Raw genomic sequence first — 18968 nt, 5'->3', positions numbered from 1 at the left:
TCTTTCTTTATCTGAGGGACAGATCGCCGGCTCTTTCCTTTCAGGATGGATCTGTATTGTTCTACTTTTCTCTCTAGTTTTGCAATGATATTCCGCTCATCTGCAGTGGGGATCCGTGCTTTCTCCCAGATGCATAATGTCTCACAAACAACAGTTGTTGCAGCACTGCTTATGTCCAATTTCTCAGCATGATGTAGCTTAAAGTATCGCTGCAGAATCTCTTGCCAAGATGGGAGCCGAGTTTCTGGTAGTTTTTCAAGATGGCAGCCTATCAGCCACACATGGTTCTTTTTTCTGGTTGCTCTTCTTGAAGTACTTGCACTCGCCATCATAACTGAAACAAACCGAAATAATTTCTGTATAGTGCTGATTAGCAGATTAGCAGGGGCCATGTGACAGTGGTAAAAGTTTTCAAAATGAAATGAAATTTTACCCAATTTGTTCTCTCTACAGGTGTAATAAAAAAATGGAAAAGCACTTTAGAAAAGTTAATGTTTACATTTGAGGACCACCCTAATATATATATATATATATATATATATATATATATATATATATAATTATATATATATATAATTGTATATATATATATATATATATATATATATACATATATATATATATATATATATGTCGAGATCATGCCTTTTATTGTGCCTTATGTAATTGTGGTTTATGTAATTGTGCATGTTTGTAATTGTAATTACATAATTACAATTACATATTGCGTATTACGCATATTAATTACATATTACATATTACAAATTACATATTACATTACAATTACATAATGCATGCCTTATGTAATTGTGGTTTGCATTTAATAATGGTTGCTTTGTGAAAAGGATTATGCTTACTATGTTCCCTCTTGCTTTTTAACTATGTTTTATTGTCCAACTGTGCCAGAAAATGTAGAAAGATAGTGAAACTGCTTGCTCTGTTAGACCCCCTCGTGAAAACGCGTTTGTCTGTCCTTGACCAAAAGCCAACATGGAAGATAAGTTTTGAGAATGTCACGGTGCTCTTGTGCTCTTTCTCCCCATGCCAAAGAAGATAGGGTCACGGTGGAAGATGTCGAGCCAGTTTTCCTTTGTCCGTGCTCATTTTTCAGCGGAGATTTTTTGTATAATTTTGTGTATATAAAGAAACTCTTGGTTGCCAATTTTCTAGGAGTGTATGTGGCCATGCTGTTCAATTGTGAATGGTATGACTCTTACACCCTCCACAGCGCTGTGATATTGGTTCATCATTAAATCTTGTTATCTCTTGAACTCAAGGTGTGGAACATGGTTCTATTCTCCTCAGTTTGGTGTCAGAAGTGGGATCCGACTCTGAGCGATATTTGGGAGGCAGACCCTGTGGAGACAGCGGAGAGGCTGGCCAGCACTGATTCGATTAACGTGAGCTTTCATACTGAGGGGTCTTTCCAAATTGAGCTCCGTTTACTCACCCAGGCTCTGTTTCCCATTTCGTCGTTCCGTGCTTGGATCACGAACAAATTGGAATCTGGTGTGTAAGTACAGGCCTATTTGGCTCGGGTAACAAGTTGTCTATTGATGAACCAAGAAATGGGGGTCAGTTAGCAAAAAGGGGGGACTTCTTGGTAAAGCCAAGAACTTCCCAGGCAGGGCAGTCTAGAGACAAGATGGAGTTGATGGGGTTGATAGCCCGCAGCCAATACTTTCTCTGGTTACTAACGAAGACCCAAGGAGCATGGCCAGGATAAGTTAGACAAGTTAGAAGCGCTATACAAGCATTGACCGCGAGTTAGCGCCGCGGGAGGACCGGATTAGGGAAATATCGGCGCGGTGAATTAAAAGGCAGGATTTTTCGGTGGATGGCCTCGGGGCGCTTCCTTGCGCCTTGTACGCATCACGAGCTGCTTCTTGCAAATGGGGGTCGTGCTGCCGTGCGCTGGGAGCGACCGCCTGGGCGCATGGACACGAAAATGTTCCGTGCACGTTAATTAAATATCTTAAGGGAGATTAAGGTATGTCGGAGTAATACTCAATCTGAAGTAAACTAGAATGATTTGAGTTCTGGAGACGGAGTGCGTGTATTCGACGCATTCGGGTGGCCGAGTCAGGCGAATAAAGGATTAAAATGAGCCAGGTAAGAAAATGATGCAACCAGCCGCATCGGGTGGTTGCACCTTTATGAAAAACTGAAGATGAGGGAAAGAATAACGTGCGGAGTTGCCGCATGGGGATGCAGTCCGGCTAGCATGGAGGCCGGCGAGATAAGCAGAAGATTCGGAGAGACCCAAAAATCCTGTGAACAGGTGCAGTTGGGATTGAGACGGACGAGTGTGGGAGAGCCGTCTGGAGAGAAAGGCGCATTATGGAACAGGAAGATGCGTGAGTACGGGGGAGAACCCTGCTATGAGGTTGCTTGGAGGATGTGTGCCCAAATGCATTGTGGGCCACTTCAACTTTCCTACACGTGAGTCGTTCATGCCTTGCCAGCAAGGTGCTTCATGCGGTGTGCTATGCGCCATGTCGGTATAGTGGTCGCCTATGAATCCTGCCATGCAATATCATGAGGAATACATTGTTTGATAATGGAATTATAAGAGGAATGCTGAATTAACGTTGATAGTAACGCGAAGTATATTAAATGAGGCGATTGACGTGGTTGAATGTTGGATTTCAAGACAATAATGAATTTCCGGTGCCAACAGGAAGTCTTGTTCTTGTCCATTGTCCATACAATGAATGATGTTTTGTGTGGATGAGGTCTCTCTGAATGAGGTGAATGAGGTTGTCTACAGCGGATGAAATAGAGAATGGCAGTTACATTACAAGACCGAGGTACGGATGTGATGCGGAATGGCAGCTGGACGATGCATCGGCACATTTGTGTTGATCAATGCGCCGGACAACGGCTTTCCAGGCAAGCGATGGTGGTATGATTTAGTTATGAAAATGCATATGGGTCTCAGGGCAGATAATGCGAGACAAGCTGCCCCACAGGCGGATGGGGGAAAGTATTGGAGAAGATAATGTGGGTCGAACGCTCATCCGAGGGATGAAAACGGTCGAGGTTTCAACTGTCGGTATATGATGTGGCTCACACCGTGCGAATGATGTGTGGATGGGTTGCGTAATGCATCCTGGAGATGCATTGGTGCAAAGACACAGGGAAGGTGCTGAGAGTGGCACGGAGTACGAGTTGGTTGTGGCAGGTGAGAAGGAATGCACACCTGGAATGGAGTGTGCGAACGACGAGTGTGTGCGGAAGGTGTGCACCAGGTAAAGGGTGCTGCATGATAGAGCTCGCCTCCCTAGGAAGGCTGTGGGGAAGTTATTGGTTATTTTGAGGTCCATTTCGCTCCATTTCGGATTTTAGTGAGACTCCTCTTGCAGAGGCAAGTTGTATTTTTTAAGATGACGTCTGTTTTAATTTGTTTTGGGATTTGACTTGGGATTGCGGAATGCGTTGAATAAAGGTAAGAATGACATGTGATGCTGGCGTGTGCCATTTATGGGTGCTGAGTGTACATGACTGGTGAGCGGGCGGCATGTGTGCTGAGTCCAATCGGAAGGATGGATGGTTATGGTTTCACCCGGTCTGTTTATCTGTCTGTCTGTCCGGACACGGAGCTCTTGGGGAGAGCCAGGATGGGTTGGGGGTGACCAAGATGAATGTGGACAATATATTAATTGTTTGCCATTGTGAAAATTTTGCCCTCGATTTGAGACGAAGACATATGGCATTTGCTGTCCGGCTCAGGTTGGCTGGTTTCCTCAGCTCTGGAGGATCAGAGCGGGTGGATATTTTAAGCTGATATTCCTATGACAAATGTTGATACTCCTATGTGATGCGGGATATGTGTGTAGTGATGGTGTCTGGGGCCTCGGGGTTTGCCCCTGCCTATTTGCCGGTCTGTCTGTCTGTTACATTTGACCCTCAGAAAAGGTTTCGTGAGATTTCAGAATTGGACAGCCCATGTGTTATGACATGCTTGGGTGTCTCAAAAATTTGCTGAACAGACGTGGTGCGTCAGACAAATCGATTACATTTTCGTGGGAAAGATGACTGAGAAGGACTTCAAGGGCAGGTGGGTGGTCACCTGCTGTGAATTGTGGTGGAACATTCGAGATGTCCCCTAATACAACGAGGGGACGAATTGGTTTGTAAATGTGTTGTGCAAGTACTTTCTCTGTAGGTAGCCAAATTCTACCTGGGGTAAGTCCAGGTGGAGAGGGGAGTTGTCTCTGGTGCCTTGCTCCACGGAGCAGTCCTGGTGTTGAGTCTCATATAATCGTGGTTAAAGTACATGTGCAAACAAAAGTGTACTTTGGTTTGTATGACTGGAAAAAAAGACAACATGGGTTTGTTTTTGGGAATGCTAGCTTGGTGGGGGTGTGAAGGTCACGGCGTGCTGGGATATCTTTGTGTACAGTTGCTGGCTTGGACTGACTTGTGTGCGGGGGAAAAAGAAAAAAATTGGAACTGTTTCGGAGAAACAGTGGCTTGGTTGGAGGTTGGGATCCAGTATTCTGTTGGGAGCACGCAATCTGAACAGAATGGATTGCCATTGGCTATTTTTCAAATGATTTTATCAAAATGATGGCTCTTGAGTAAGGGGAGTGGGCAGGGGAAATATATTCACTGTAACAGGTGCATGTGATGCTGTAGGGAGGAATTGGAGGAAATCGGGTTGAATTTAAATTGAAATGAAGATTGAAAAATCCAGATGGGGCCATAACAGTGTATGGGGAAGCGTCGTTAAATGGTAGTAGGTTTAGACAGGTATTGAAAGGGTTCGTGCAATGTCATTTTGGGGGGTAACCATGCTCCAGGTGGTGGGGCAGCCGGGATACAAATGGGGGTCGGCCAATATAAGGATGTGGATGCGCACACACCTGGAACAAGGCATGTTCCTAAAGCTTAGGTGTAAATGTTGGTTGGAAAGGGGAATGAGTTCTGGGAAAATGAATTCACTTATTGGATGTTGTTGAATCTGTCTGTTTAAGAACATTGGGGCTTGTGGCTCGCCATTGTCTGTCTGCCAGTTATGGTGGGCAGAGGGAAGAGGGAGTAATGATGCTCCTGCCTCTTGCTTGGCAGAAGGTAGAGGTGGTGGTGGGCCAAGATGGGTCAGAATAGGCCATGGAACAAAATTGAGCTCTCAAGAGCTGAGGTGATTTTAACCTGAGGATGCATCTCTCAAGGGACCCCTGGCTGGTCCGAGGTGTGAAATATGGTGACGTTGTCTTGTGGACACTTTGTGAGTGGCTAGACAGACGCGCCTGGAAGGGGAAATTGTATTCATAAACTCATGTGGGTTGAATCTGAAGGAAAGGTTTGGGAGGAAGTGTGAAGAAGGTCGTGGAAAGTGCAAAGATGATTGGATTGGAAAGTCGACTCAGATGGATTATTTGTCAATGACAGGTGACTTTGTTGGGAATTGTTGAGGAAGTAGAGGAAAAGGTTGTAAAAAGTTAATGGAAAAGACAGGAAATAAAGGAAAGTGGTTAGTTATGGACTGTTGTTTTTGTGATAAGAAGGTGATACAAGGGGTTGGCTTGCACTGGGGGGACCAATGAATGTAAAGTTGTGAATTTCGTTTAATAACGTTGCGTTAGATTGCTACATGCAGAATGACCCCAATCGAGGAGGTGATTGGGGGCTGGTGAAGATTGGATCACGGCTCTGCAGACCAGGTGAACAGAACTCCACCAGGTACGTGGGAATCACATCAATTGAATTATTGCTCAAAGGGAGGTGATAGAGCAAAATGAAGAAGATTGTCATGGGGACCGCAAGGCTAACCCCCGCTCTTGCAGGGAAATGGCTTTGGGAGGCTAGTTGTTGTTGTTTTGGTAGACTCTAGGTCTAAAACCTAAGGCAAAATGCACAGGAGGGTAAAGTTGGTGATTGCGGATGGAGATTAGCTAGAGAACTTGGAGACGATTTCGTTATTTTTCAGATAATTTTTCCAGTGGGTTTATACTGGTGTGAAATTCGCGTATCTAGGAAAAAAGGGAAAAAAATGTCCAGGTATTGATAGGATAACAGTGAAATTTTGAAGGGGAGAATACCGATTATTTCCATTGACCGATTATGGTTGGGGGGGAAATGGTTGGTAAATCATGTATTATTAGATGTAGGGAAGATGATTAAAAGGAAAGTATTTTCGGAAATTGGTGAAAGTAAATATGGCATTTGAATTTCCAGACACGACACAGGAAATGCGGCTATGAATAAGCCAACCATCTGAGAGATAAGGTAACTAAATGCCAATTGGTGGGATGGGGGGCTAGGAATTTGATCATGGTGTGTGTAAGAAAGTATTTTTCAGGATGGACGATGAAGAAACCGCCGTCGGAAGACCATGATCTTGACCGCCGAGGCCGTCGACCTGAACGAGCCCCTGGGCGATGCCGATGTGACCGGCGCATCAGAAGACTGTTGATTTATTTGATTTATTGTGATGATTTTGTTGTAAATCCCCTGCGGGAATTGGCTAATGCTTCTTATGTATTATAAGCACACAGCTGCACATCTCCGCTTGATCCGACTATAGATCTGACTGCAATGCTGGGTCTGGCTGCCAAAGGACCTGACACTGATACTCTGGTTCCACAAGCTGATTATGCGTCCATGAACGTCTTTGACACAAAAGGAAGTCTCTCTCTTTACTTTGAATTGTAATGCTCTGTACTCTGACCAGGAACACGTGACACAAGATATTAATTACATTATGTATTCCTCAGAACAACAGCATGGACGTCGATTAACTTCGAAGATCGGCAAGGACCGGGTCTGTGCGAGGACGGGGAGCCCTTCGATTGGGGGGGATTTCAGCCGCACTCACGCTGCTCCAAGGGTGGGCTGTTAGACCCCCCCGGGCAACATCCTTGGCCGGACCAGGCGCCTTCGTTGCGGATCTGAAAAGTTAATAGATCTTCATGTTCTGGACCTTCATGTTCCAAACACGCACAACATGACACACCTTTCAAGCGTGCATGCGGGGTACTTTATGTGCGTGGCATGCCCTTGGGAGGCCACACATACAACACTCAATAAAGCCCGATGTGGCCACATATAACACTATTCTCTTTTGCTTTGCAAATAAAGCCGATGTGGCCTGGTCTCTGTGATACGTAGTCTCGTAGAGACCAAATGGGGGAATGTCGAGATCATGCCTTTTATTGTGCCTTATGTAATTGTGGTTTATGTAATTATGCGTGTTTGTAATTGTAATTACATAATTACAATTACATATTGCGTATTACGCATATTAATTACATATTACATATTACAAATTACATATTACATTACAATTACATAATGCGTGCCTTATGTAATTGTGGTTTGCATTTAATAATGGTTGCTTTGTGAAAAGGATTAAGCTTACTATGTTCCCTCTTGCTTTTTAACTATGTTTTATTGTCCAACTGTGCCAAAAAATGTAGAAAGATAGTGAAACTGCTTGCTCTGTTAGACCCCCTCGTGAAAACGCGTTTGTCTGTCCTTGACCAAAAGCCAACATGGAAGATAAGTTTTGAGAATGTCACGGTGCTCTTGTGCTCTTTCTCCCCATGCCAAAGAAGATAGGGTCACGGTGGAAGATGTCAAGCCAGTTTTCCTTTGTCCGTGCTCATTTTTCAGCGGAGATTTTTTGTATAATTTTGTGTATTAGTCAGGTTTGTTATGTAATTTCGTTCTTTTTTTGTGGAGATTAGCAAAACTATACATTTTTGGAAAGCTGATAGCACCAGGAATCCGAAAAACCATGTTTCCATTTGCGCAAATTTTTCTTTGGCGGCCATATTGGATTTTCAAAATGGCCACCATCGGAAACCTATTTTTCGCGATATCTCAACATCCAAACCACCTAGAGTGCTGATTCCAACACCTATACCCACATTTTTGGGGATGAGGAATCACATGAAGCCATCTAAAATAATCTACACCTACCCTGGGATACCAGGTGGCAGCCTACAGCGGATTTTCAAGATGGCCACTTTCAGGAAACATGTTTTTTTCTGAATATGTATACCACATTGAGTGATGTTTCGCTACATTGTGGCACACGGATCATAATTATGAAACCACATCCCTCATATATCCTAAACAGGTGATTTATGTATTCAAGAGGTAAGTATATAGAGATGAGGCTATACAATCCATAATTATACATGTAATAATTACTTTTATTTGAACATAGAATATTTCCCATAGATGAAATTTTATCTTTGTCAACATTCATCAACATTTTGTCCTCATAGGTTTTCAAATGTCCTCATCACTGTCGTCAGAGCAGAGAACAGGTTGACAGTCATCGTCGTTTTCACATTCGGAGCTGCACAAACACAAGTCTGTGCATGCCAAGTCATTGGCACGGCACGAACACCGTCTCGATGAGCAGTCTCCTTTGCACTGACATCTGACCATCTCAAGTATTGCTTTCGGTGCTGGTGGTACATCTGTCATTAGTGGTTTCAATTCCCCATCGTTGTCCTTGAAGTAGCCATGTTGCTGTGGATCCAGGAACACTTGATGTGCGATAGTAGCCTGAGCCCATACCCTTGCCTGAAGATGTACACGATCAACATGCTGATTTAGAGCCCCTAGCGTTGGAGGTAACTTGTGACTTTCAGTCATGTGTTTACAGAAGAGGTACCAGCGCAACTCCGGAATGCTGTTGATACATATTCCCTTTGGTACGTACACTGCACATACAAATCTTGCCAAGTTGGACATCTGATCTGCGGTCACATCTGCAGCATCACCGAGCATTCTCATGGCCTGTATCACGTCACTATCGGCTCTGACGAAAGCTTCAAACCATGTTGTTTTGCCTATTCGCGAAAACCGTCCAGTATTGTCTGCTCCTGTGAATGTGTGGAATGCTGGCAATGCCTTGGCCTTTTCGACGCCAAGATTGTTCCAGATTGGTTGTACTTGCACAAGGCCCGACACAAGGGAGACAGCAGTGTTTTTGAGCAGAACATCATAGTTAGCTATGACCAAGACCAGGACATCCGTATCAGGAGAGAAGAAGGTAAGCTGTTCTGCGTTGGGATTGCGGCGAGTTGCCAGCACTGCTTGGTGAATCATCAGAGTGTCTGCCTCCTCATGATTATTGTCTTCAAAATGCACGCCTTTGTTACTCTTGGCCTTTCCTGCTGCACATATAATTATCAGCTTGGAGGCATCTCTGTTGTACTCCAACGTTTTCTCAGCCAGATATTCTGCCAAATCTGACTTTGTCTGATCGTGTGACAAGAACCGCTTCATGGTGATGTGTTGGATCTTGGTATTGTCCTTCACTTGGTACTGGACTGGATTGTGCCCCCCTCGTCTTTTTTGTCTTGTGCTTTGCTTCAACGAATCGGCCTTGTAAGTATCAAACACGAGGATAACTTCGTCAAAATGTCTTGTCAGTGACATCAATCTGGTATTAAAGCTGACACTGAGATCTTCAACGGTTACTGTTGCAGCTGGTTTTGTCGACAATTTCTGTACAAGAACCATGGCGTCGACTACTGCTATTTTCATAGCTGCAGAGTTATGGACTTGAGCTTGAGGACTTGAGGTCGGAGCTAAGTCACCCGGAGCTAAGTCTCCATGTTTCACAAGGAGATGGATTAACTTTGACTTGTCAAGGCAAGGAAGCAGGTCACCGTTTGGTGCGAACAAGGCGCGAGGTGTAAGGGAGAATTCGTAGTTGCCTATTGCGTCTTTCTGGTCAACATCACGGCTTGATTTTGTCAATATCATCAGCCTTCCATACAAGTCTTTTGTTTCCTTCAAGTCGACTGACTTGTCCCTGAGCATGATCTTGGTCTTCTTCACACCAGACAAGTACATCGTGTTGTTTTCTTTTTTCACGGGTGCAAATAAGCTGACTGTTCCGTTGATTCTTTCGTCAACATACTCTTCGTACAAGTGTTGACCAATGTTGTCGATATTCAGGATTTGTGACGTGTGCTCCTCTGGGACATAGGCATGTGTGATCAAGTTGTATATGCTATTTCCTTCTGTGGTAAATGGATTGCCATGACTCATGATAGCAGCCTTGATCTTTTCAACCGCTGTATTGTTCAGATTCACTGCCCTCGGACTAAGTTCGTGGTGTTCTGTCACTTTGTCTGTTTTGGTGTCGAACTGATCTTTGAATTCTCTGGTCAGCCGTGACAATTCTGGAGAGGCCATAAAGAATCTCTGCCTTGCATTGGCATTATTGGAGATGCCTGGAAGTCCAGAATGAACCTTCATTGCTCTGTTTTCCTGTTCACAAGCGTGGTCTGCACCGATTGATACAAAGGGGATGCTAGATTTCGTTACTGAGATATTTCCATTCTCGAGTTCCCTGTATGTGGCCGGATGCGTCTTCCTCAGGTCATACATATCTGCTATGTATCGCGGCCAAAGACGTTTGTATTTGATACGATCCATGGAGAAAAATAGCTTGCTGAGTGCCTCACCAGATTCGAGGTGGAGTTTGAGATCTGCGTCCCGAGAAGCTTCCACAAAGAACAGAATTGTCTCCACTCGATGCAGGTAATTCATCAAGGACTTGAACATGGCTTTTTTGGATTGTTCTGTTTCCCAAGTCTTGAATATGTTCACAACATCAGCTGTAGTGATGACATTCAAGCGTTTTGTGTTGGCTTCTTTCACACTTGTGGCTTTGGTGAACTTGTCCTTTTCTGAACATGCCTCGTCTATTTCTTCTGACATATCTGAGCAAACGGCTTTCAACTGTGGATAATCTTTGAAGAACAGGTCCAGCGCCATTTCATAAAGTGCTATATATGAATAAATATGAGCACGGAGAGTGCGTTTGTAATGCGAACATCTCAGGATCTGCCTTGTTGTTGAAGGTCCGTAGAGGTCGGCCTCTATCCACGCGTCATCAATACCTGAGTTCTCAATGGAAGTACCCAGGGCTCTCAAAGCAGCCATGACCACATGCAGCTCGCCAAGCCGAGGTACAACGGTACCTTTCAGGTCTGGCCTTGCATCCAGCAGCCTGATCACCTTTTCATAGAGGGCCATATCCCAGGAAATGACTGTAGGGTGGCTTGTACCAACAACTAAGTTCTTTAGCTGAGTTGTCTGAGAGATGACGGTCAGAAGAGTCGACCACTCGTGTGCTACTTCAGGTAGAAGGGGTAAGACTCCGACTTGTGTCAAACTGTGACTACCCGACAGCAATGAGTGGTATCCTGCCCAACCAGGTATATATGTGCTGTTTGATTTCTGCATTCTGGTGATCATAGAAGCAACCAACCATCCTAGATGTGTAAGGTGATACGCTGGTGATATACCATCCTTGCTGATGTGGAATGTGTCTGTTCTCTTTATGGTTTTCGGCACCGGCTTGTCACAATGAAGCATAGGAACCTGGTACGGGGTCACTGACAAACTGGTAGTGTCAGCTATGCTCAGTTGTGGCGCCAATGTTTCTCCTTGAGTGTCACGTTTTTGATAAACAGCAATGATTGTTCCATGGGTTGTCCCTTTGCCATCCACGCTGTCTTCAGCAAAGTCTGTGTTATCAGCTGCAAAAAACACAAAAGTTCCCTTCTTCAAAAATGGAGGAACATAAAGCCCTTGGAACTTCAGGGTGTTTTCCACAATGGCATTTGCTAGGGCTGTTTCGAGGTGCATAACACGACTGTACGAGACACAGTAACCTTGAGAGCAGAGACTTTCCAGGAGTTTCTTGTTTCTTGTGTCATGGTGAACTGCCAAGGCTAATCCTAGAGACTGTGGAGTTTCTTGTGATTTGGTTGATCGGAAGGTCGCAGAATCAGTTTTGGGCCTATAGTTCACTTGCTTGTCAGATTTGAATCCACCCAATAGCATCTGACTAACAGTGAGTACTTCTCTGTTAACGTGAGTGGTTCGTTTTTCAGTTTCTAGTGTTTCTGTTGGCCCCACCATAACCCATCTGATCATTGCGTGGAGTGCTGCTGGAACATCATCTGTGCTGCTAGTGACCTGTATAGCATCGGATGAGTTTTCCTGTTGGTGGAAGTTCTTGATAATTCTGCGCAATGCCTTTGCTGCTTTATAGATAATATTCAGATCGTCTACTTCACTTTCTATCATGGCAGACTGAACCATATCGGATTCGCATGCATCTGGGGAGTAAAGAACAGAAGGTTTTCTCCTGTCCTTTTGCCTAACAGACGTTACGTGTGGTAGTTCTAGAAGAATTCTCTCCTTGAGCCAGTGTCTACTATATGCAGGGAAGTGGTGCGCCAATGCATCTGTGCCACCAAGCAAGTTGATGTATGTTGTTTCAATATGTGCCATGGATAAGTATTGTTTATTCTGAGTTTGACAGTCGACAAGGCTAATCAACTCAATCAAACATGATGTTTGAAACGGATGACCTCTCTCTGTTGTTCCCTTGTTATCCTTGGTACGTAACACATGGAATACATTTGTTGTCCAACATGATTTGTGGTATTGAACATCGATTGCATGTGCATCAGTGGGTGAGATGGATGTGTTTAACCTAGTTTGCAGGGTGAGATTTCCAGACAGCTCCACAGCATCGTGTAATGCTTTCCCACCGTTTTCTGTTCTCAATGTGTACAATTTTTGCTCGTTATCTTCCTGGCAGAAAAAGCAATGTTCCTTAATGAATGGAGCTGTTGCAGAACGTGTAAACGGACTGGTGGTGGAAGTTGATGGTTCGTCCAGTTCTGTGCTTTTTCGCTTTTGTCCACGTTTTTTCTCTGTGTAGGAGCCGGCTGAAATGTGATATTGATAGCGGTCTTTGGCACGTTGTACCTTCTCTTTGTTGGTTGCATTTGAATAACAGATACGATGCCAAACTGCATTATTGAATTGCAGACTTTCACTTGTTTCATCCTTTAAGCGACTGTGAATTTTAACATATTTTCCATCATGGTAGGCTGCTCTATCATTAAGGGTTTGTAGCAAGTGTTCAAACGAGTCCGGTTTGGGCTGCTGGACAAGCGTTCCATATTTTGCTGAAGCGGTTTGACAAATTATGCAGTGCTGCCACTGTGTGGGCTGAGTCGTAACTTCACTCATCTTCTCTCAAGACCTGCAAATATATAAAACGACAACAGGTAAGTAATTGTGAGCTTCATGAGGTTTATTTTAAATGAACTATTAGGTCTGATATAATGACTTTCCATGTACATGAACTGAACATGTTGAAATGATTATTTTCATGTACATGAATTATGAAATGAAATGAAATGAGTAGATTATTTTAGATGGCTTCATGTGATTCCTCATCCCCAAAAATGTGGGTATAGGTGTTGGAATCAGCACTCTAGGTGGTTCGGATGTTGAGATATCGCGAAAAATAGGTTTCCGATGGTGGCCATTTTGAAAATCCAATATGGCCGCCAAAGAAAAATTTGCGCAAATGGAAACATGGTTTTTCGGATTCCTGGTGCTATAAGCTTTCCAAAAATGTATAGGTTTGCTAATCTCCACAAAAAAAGAACGAAATTATAAATCTGAACATAATGAACCTGACTATATATAAAGAAACTCTTGGTTGCCAATTTTCTAGGAGTGTATGTGGCCATGCTGTTCAATTGTGAATGGTATGACTCTTACACCCTCCACAGCGCTGTGATATTGGTTCATCATTAAATCTTGTTATCTCTTGAACTCAAGGTGTGGAACATGGTTCTATTCTCCTTATATATATATATATATATATATATATATATATATATATATATATATATATATATATATATATATATATATATATATATATATATATATATATATATATATATATATATATATATATATATATATATATATATATATATATATATATATATATATATATATATATATATATATACACATATATACATATATATATATATATATATACACATATATACATATATATATATATACATATATATATATATATATATATGTATCTATATATATATATATATATACACATATATACATAATTATATACATATATATATATATATATATATATATATATATATATATATATATACATATATATATATATATATACAGTACATATATACATATATATATACATATATATATATATATATACAGTACATATATACATATATATATATATATATATATATATATATATATATATATATATATATATATATATATATATATATATATACATACATATATATACATATATATATATATATATAACATATATATATATTGTTACGGATTCGTCACTTCCGTTGTGGTGGTTTGCATCCACTGTAAATATTTGATTCCATGTATTATTATTGTTGTCATTTAAAGGGAATAGATATTTCTAGTTTCAAAAGTTAAAAGTTAATGTTAAAAGAAACAGGAAACCGGATCGGAAACCGGCCGAAAAACCGGAAAAAGACGAGGAGAGAAAAGAGGGCGGAGCGAAGTAAAGTCGGACAAGAAGCTGGTTGCTTTGCGGTCTGGATCGAACGTTGTCGAGCAAGAGTCACGAGTGAACTTTGGGTTTCCTGGGAAAAGGGATTCCTGCGATTGAGTTATCGCTGTGACTGATCAACCTGCATGTCAGGTTTGGCGTTGGATTCCGAGGAATCATCGTCGGGTTGTTGCGTCTGGAAAACGAGCCATCGGCCATTTTGACTCACGTGCTTTGCTCATCGCGAAGGTCTTTGCGTCTATCTGCGCTCATCGCGAAGGTCTTTGCGCCATTTTCACCATTCAGACGTCTATCTGGGATGTGTGTGTGGAACGCGGATTTTGAAGGCAAACCTGAGGTTCGCCGATTTGGAGCTGTAAAACATCCATACCCGAGGGTGTGATTTCCCAGTCACCTTGAGTGCGCTTTTACGCAGCTTTGGGCCGCGTGACTCTTTGCGCTGCTTTGGCCAAGTACGCCTTTGTGCAGTTTTGGCGGCGTGACTGGGCCCGTCATCTGAACGGGATTCTGGTTTCGATTCGACATTGCTCTGACGATCGCTGGAGGGGATCAACTTTGAGCTTGAAGACGGGAGGGAATATGGAGACATTGGGGAATGTTCTTTTTCACTCACTTGGAGCACAGTGAGTTACCTTATACTAGCTGATGGTACCATCATAAGATATACATTGATTGTACTTTTGATTGCTATTATTGTTGTATTGTTATTCTTGTGTGATTTTTAATACAATATTTGTTTGTTGGTAACAATTGGTGTGTTTTCACCATTGATTTTTGACACAGGATAACACACTTTTCTGCCGTGACTCCTCTCAGGGCTCAGAGGTACACCGTGACCAGGGGGTCGGGGAGGAGCACGTAACAATATATATATATTTATATTTTAATATATATGTTCAAAGCTTGTTTTGTGCATCACATAATCAGATAACTACAAGATAATGAACAATATTAATATATATGTACTTATGTCCATAATTGATAAGGTATACTTACAATAAATGATAACATTTGTGAATATTTGTATATGTTGAATGATATATGCCTATATTCATTTCATTATTTTGCATATGTTGAATTAATATTCTTATATTCATTTCATTGTGTTATGTTCAATGTTTTACAATTCTTTCGATGTCTTATTAATTTTTATTTTGCAAATAAACCTTCTTCTTCTTCTTCTTCTTACATGAACTGGAGTAAAATTTCAAAAGTGTGCAGACTGTGCAACCTCTAAATATTACCTGATCTTTCTCAAAATTGGCAGACATCCTTTCCATTAGAATAGGAATGAGGGCATGAGCAAAGTCAGCAAAAATGTCATATTTTAATTTTAAACCTACAATATGAAACACCCTGCCTATATTTGGGATGCAGGGTTGTGGGGATGTAGTTGGGTAGTCTGGACGTCAATGTGCTGCTATGGATGTACGAGGTGTGTGGACCATGTCTTCTGGGATGAGTCTCCTGGTGGAGCATGGCTGTTGACTGGACCTTGGCGTGGGGTCAAGTGTGGGTGGCCACTGGGGGCTGCATGTGAGTAGACTGGGGGATGTGGGAAGTGCAGTGGATGTGATGAGGATGTGATGAGGATGTCACGCATTGCGACCGTACCCCCCAGGTCCGAGGCCTTGGAAATGGTGGGGTTGGCGGCGGGTGCTCACCACATTGGCCAGCTGGGGCTAGTGGGGCTATGTTCCTCGCATGCGGTGAAAGATGGATGGGGGGTCGCATCCTTATGGACGCCCATGGGCCATGTTGGCGTTTCGGCTGCTCAACTTGTCCTGATGGCTCTTGCATGGTAGAGTGGGGGAGCTGTCGTAGCTGTCTTAGCAGTGTAGTAAAGAGCACCGGAGGAGGCGAATCCACATACTTGCCAATACAGTAGGATAACAGGAAATTTGGTGGAATTTGATTGGTCCGAAGGGATAAATTTTGGTATTCAGTAGGGTGGATGGCACTCTTGGACCTGACCAACATGCAAATACCTGCACTTGAGGTAAGTGATGATGTGTGATGTCCCAGGCTTCAGTACTTGCTCGTTTAAATTGGGACATGAGTAATTCGGAATGGGGAGCAAGTGAGAGTGATGGCATGGCCGGTGAGGAGATTGGAATGTGAGCCACAAAGTGTCTTGTGGCTGGCGTTTGTTGAAGTGTAGGGGTGTTTGTGTTTTTCTGTGGTCGTGAGGTTGGACATTGAATTATGAATGACTGATGATTATTGAAATGTGGTTAAAATGTGAAAATGTAAAATGTAAAAAACAAGGCAGAGCAAGTCACCCCTTTCAGGCGTTTTTTGGGAAAACTCCACCTTGTTGACCAAGCTGGGTCGGAAGATAACAGGCGACCATGCAATAGAGGTGTAAGGCTGAAGGAAAGTGGATCCATCAACTCATCCCTCTTTGCTCTCAGCAAGGTTGTGGATGCTTTGAATGAGGGCTCCACCTGTGTACCTTACCGGGAAAGCAAGCTGACACGCCTTCTGCAGGATCCTCTTGGTGGATCCGCACAGACTGTGATGGCCACAAACTTGGCCCCAGAACAGCGCTTCCTCTGATTCGACCTCTGCACTCAATTTGGCCAGCAAATCAAAACAGGTGGTCAATCGTCCACTCACCCTGCAGAGCCAGCAGCCAGTTATGAAGCGACGATTGTCCAACAGCAACGATGGCGATCTGGGCAGAGATGCCGTACTAGCAACACATCACGATGCAGAAAATACCTCGTTAATCGAGCCTCTCCTGAAACAACAAAAGACATTCCCAGATGGAAGTGTGGAAGCGTTTGGAATCCATAGAGCGGGTTGTCAGTCACGGGAACATGCAACCTGTAGAAATTGCACGCAACGCACTGAAGGAACGTAACCAGCAACAGCGTCAGCCATTAAAGTGTGGCTCAAATTCCCCGGTCGTGCAGGCGGGCACCGCTGGTGGCAATTCTATGCCAGTTGGTGTCGTTGCACCTTTTGGCAAACCCCAAGATGAACACCTTAATGCTTTTCTACACACTACAGTATGTGATAACAAAGGCTCCGTGAAGGTGTATGAAGCAGTGGATTCAAATGCCCCTCAGTTTAATGAGAACCGAAAGCAACTCGTCCTGGACATCATGAACCACGGAAATATGCGGCAGTTGAAGGCCTTGCAGAAGGTTGGTGAGAAACGTGCGAAGCTCATCATCAGCTGGCGTGAGGAACAGGGCCCATTCACCGAGATGGAAGATTTGACCAAGGTGGAGGGCCTCACATCAAAAGTGGTCAATTCCTTCTGGAGGCAAACATGACGTGCAACCCAACATGCGAGTGCTGGTCGGATGTCCATGGAGATTACATCACTAGCTGGACAACAGCGCCGGTGTCTTGATCAACTTTTGTACTGTTCTCTTGTTCATATGCACATTCAAAAGTTGTATTTTTTTTTTAACCGAGTAAGACAACATGATACTTCATCATTCTATAATTTGAGAAGTGTCTTTGTTTGACTTGTATGCACTCCTGGAGCGAATGAGTCAAACAGGTGGTTTTACTTGTGGTGAGCACAGGAAGGTTTTTCAATTCGGCTAAAACCTTTATCTTTTCTACCGCCATTAAGACACCCCAAATTACGCGCGTGGGGCCTGGACGATTCTTGTCGAGATACCCCAGCCGATTTGAGTTAAATCCCCCACATAAATCACACATAATTATTTTCCAGTTATTTTTACCTTTGTCTGTGATTGGGTCTGTTGTGGGAGCTCTCCATTTCGGAATTTAGTTTTATTTTATCGTGCATTATTTGATTACCGGTATTTCTTTAATAAAGCCGGTATTTTTGTACAGTACATTTTCGTGTCGTTTGAGTTTATTTATTACAGGTTGAAGACTGCGTTGGGACCCGCGAAGGTAAGCTCTCCGGTTTTTCCCCCGTTTGCTCCCCATGCGTATTAACCCTGCCATTGAACTGAACGCCTCAAAGTTTTAAAGCTCGTTTGGTCTTCCATGTGACCTTGCGGTGTTCACCACACAGGGTAGTCACGCGACAATAATGTTATAATGTGGGCGGAGGCATAAACGGTCGCCGTTGTGATGTCGAAGAGTGTCGTCATGGGTGTGTGTTCAGACAGCATGCATTTCTCGCAGAATCTTTAGGATATGTTTTCCAACTAAATGGAACTGTGCTGTGTTTGTGCAGAGTTCCTTGTATATTGTTAAGCCCTGAGAGATGACAGTTTCCAATACCTTCACCAACAAGGCAACAGAGGCATCATCACAGGTGATGGCAGGCAACTACAGGTGAATATAAATGAATATAGGTATTAGAGGTAAACGTACTGCTCCACGGAACTGTCTCAGGGATTGTGTGGTGACCAGCCTTGTGGCTGTACCTATATGTAGTACCTGACTGTGAATATTTAATATATCATGACTCATTTTGCCAACTTCAAAAGGATGACAGTCTGAGTCAACCCACTTGGTGTTAATTCAATGGCATAACGGTTTGAACCTGGCACCTTGTAATCTTAAACCAGCCACCCGTTAAGCCAACACCAGGGCAAAATTGGTAGGCAAAATT

Source organism: Myxine glutinosa, chromosome 14 (genome assembly GCF_964187855.1).
Source record: "Myxine glutinosa chromosome 14, kmMyxGlut1.1, whole genome shotgun sequence".
In the NCBI taxonomy this organism is placed as follows: Eukaryota; Metazoa; Chordata; class Myxini; order Myxiniformes; family Myxinidae; genus Myxine; species Myxine glutinosa.
The sequence above is the reverse complement of the archived record's forward strand: the minus strand, read 5'-3'. Positions refer to the sequence as shown.